Raw genomic sequence first — 2,992 nt, 5'->3', positions numbered from 1 at the left:
CCTCCCATGCATATGGATCATGCTCACAGCTGCCCTGCTTGCTTAGTGTTCATTAGGACCAACTGTTTCAGGAGCAGTGGCAGGCGGGTGGGAGAGGGTGATGTACCCATTCACCGACTGGGGGTAGGGGGGCTGCCTGCAGCTGTGCAGATGCCTCCCCCACTGCCTGGATCAGCATCTCAGCCCCTGAATGCCCCTTCCTCCCGCTTTCTCTTCTCCCAACCTGCTGCTATGCCAGATCTGGAGGTCTAAGGGTGGGAAAGGGGCCTGGGGCATGAGTGAGGATGAAATCCAGGCTGCATCCCCATAGGAGCTGGAGAGAGTGAGGGGAGAGTTGGGCTGGATTGGATTCCTTGGTCCAGGATGGGCTGTTGTTTACAAACCAAAGCTTCTTATCCCCTTCTTCCTAGAAGCCATCTGTAGCATTCCAGCAGGAAAATGGCTTTGGCACTGTCCTCTGGAGGCTCAAGGGAAGCCCCATTCCTATGTGACAGCCCTAGACCAGGCTTGCTCTGTGCCTCCAAAGGGAATCCAAGGGGGCTGAGGTTGGTGGACCGGCATCATTCTGCAGGATTCTGATGTCCTGGCAGCAAGGAGGGCTAGGGAAGGAGAATGCTGGGCTCCAACCCGGGAGCAGGTGCTCCAGGTGGGCCTGGGCCTGGGCTCGGGGAGAGTGCTGAAATGCAGGCCCAGGGTGGGGTCTGGCTGGTGTCACAGGCAGGGCCAAATGTAGCTATACAGCTTGTGCCCTACCCAAGGGAACTGGCTGAGGGGTCTGCAGCTGGTGCCACGCCTTGTACTCTGGTGTGGGGCATCATCTCCCACATGGGTCAGTGGTGGTCTGGGTGACAGGCCTCTCTAGTGTTAGGAATATGGCCAAGAGGGCCTGCCTGTGGACAGAGCCCGTGTGTCTCCTATGGTCAGCTCTTTCTCCTCCTGCTCCAGCGGTCTGAGGGGGCTCCTAGGGCTGCACCTCCAACGGGCTGGCACAGGGGCTTCGGAGCCCTGGATGGGAGTGGAGGCAGCTGATCCCAGGCCAGAGCCCCAACTGCAACAGCCTCCCCAGGCCCTTTTCTTGGTTGTAAGGGTGGGGCTGGGCACTTCCTGCCCCCTCTACTGGTGGCATCCAGAGCAGCAGCTGACTCTGGGACCCCAGGGCAGGGTCTTCTGGATCCTAAAAACAGGGTGAGTGGCAAAGAGTGAGGGCCACCTCTCGCCTACCTCCCTGGGGTGGCATCATGGAATAAAATGGGCTTTTAGCAAGTGTGCTGGCAGGAATCGCAGTCAAGCCATTTCCTAGCTGTGTGACTCTGGGCAAGTGACTTAACCTTTGTGAGCCTTGGTTTCGTCATCTGGGAACTAGGGACAGTAAACGGCTATCTGGTAGGGCTAATCAAAGGATGAGACCCACTAATGACTCAAAGGAGAAGCAGTTGGCTTAGCTAAATGGGATTCCGCCTGCAACCCTGTACCTCTCAGCTTCAGGTATCCAAGCAAATTCTCCCTGCCCCCTCCTGGACGCAGCTTGCTCTCTGTAGTTCTGTCATTAATATTTCATTTCTTTAGCAAAGGCTTTTTGTCCCTGGGACACTGCTATTCGCTCTGGAGAAGAAACCGCTCCGCGCAGAAGGATTCCTTAGCTCCTTTTCTGACAGCAGAGCATTACGAGCCAAAAGCAAACAGGTATTGTGGTATGAATTTGGGACCCAGCAGTGAAACAAGCCTGGGTTCAAATCCTGACTCTGCCCAGTTCTTCCTGTGGGATCATGGGTGAGTGATTTGAATTCTAGGAGCCCCATCCCCATACTGTGAATGACAATATCTACAGTTAACAGTGTCTTTGCGAGGATTAAATAACTGTGAAGTACCTGGTGCAAGTGGCTACCTCCTTAACTCTTTTCCGCTGGTCTGACACTGCAGGGGCCTGGTTGTTTGCTGCACTTCCACGCCTGTGTGTGGCTGGTTCTGGGGACACACACACACACACACACACACACACAAACCAGTGCTGGACCAGCAGAATGACTGCAGGGAGCCAGGGCTCTCTTTCTTTCCTTCCTGCCCCTGCTCCTGGTGGCTGCAGCTTCTCTGTGTTCTGCAGTGTTGGAAAAGGAAATTACAGAACAGATTGCAATTAAGGGGGATGAGGGCGAGACAGGGACAGAGGCCCTGAGATGCAGCTTGACTGAGCGCTAAACTGTGTTTGCACCTGGAGCCAATCAGGAGCCTCTGATAAGAGCCTTTCCCACTTACAAATCTAATAGCAGGAGGTGTGGTTGGGGTGGCCCTGGGAGTCCCGAAGGGAGGGGGCTGCTGGCCTTGAAAGTGACAGAGCCACATGAGAGGGAAGGTGGGAGGCAGAGGTCTTGGGGGCCTGGGAAGGTCTGGACTCCAGACTTTCTGCCAGCTGTTATATTTGCTACCACTGATTTAGCACCTACTACTCACTATACGGATATCTCATCTCATCCTCCTGACAACTGCACAACATGATTATTGCCTAATTTTGAAGATAAGAAACTGAGGGCCAGGCACTATGGCTCACGCTTTATAATCCCAGCACTTTGGGAGGCCAATGCGCGTGGATCACCTGAGGTCAGTAGTTCAAGACCAGCCTAGTCAACATAGTGAAACCCCGTCTCTATTAAAAATACAAAAATTAGCTGGGGATGGTGGTATATGCCAATAATCCCAGCTATTTGGGAGGCTGAGGCAGGAGAATCGCTTGAACCTGGGAGGTGGAGGTTGCAGTGAGCCGAGATTGTGCCACTGAACTCCAGTTTGGGCAGAAGAGCGAAACTCCATCTCCAAAAAAACAGAAAAGAAAAAGAAACTGAGGCATGGAATGTTCCTTCTATGTGCTAGGTATTGTCCTAGATCTAGGCACTTTGTTTACATGACATCTCTTTTAAATCTCCCTATGCTGGCCTAGTCAACATCAAAATGCTAGGATTACAGGCGTAAGCCACGTGCCCAGCTACACTTTTTTTTT

Source organism: Rhinopithecus bieti, unplaced genomic scaffold (genome assembly GCF_001698545.2).
Source record: "Rhinopithecus bieti isolate Rb0 unplaced genomic scaffold, ASM169854v2 scaffold_31787, whole genome shotgun sequence".
Classification (NCBI taxonomy): Eukaryota; Metazoa; Chordata; class Mammalia; order Primates; family Cercopithecidae; genus Rhinopithecus; species Rhinopithecus bieti.
Note: the sequence above shows the minus strand (reverse complement) of the source record.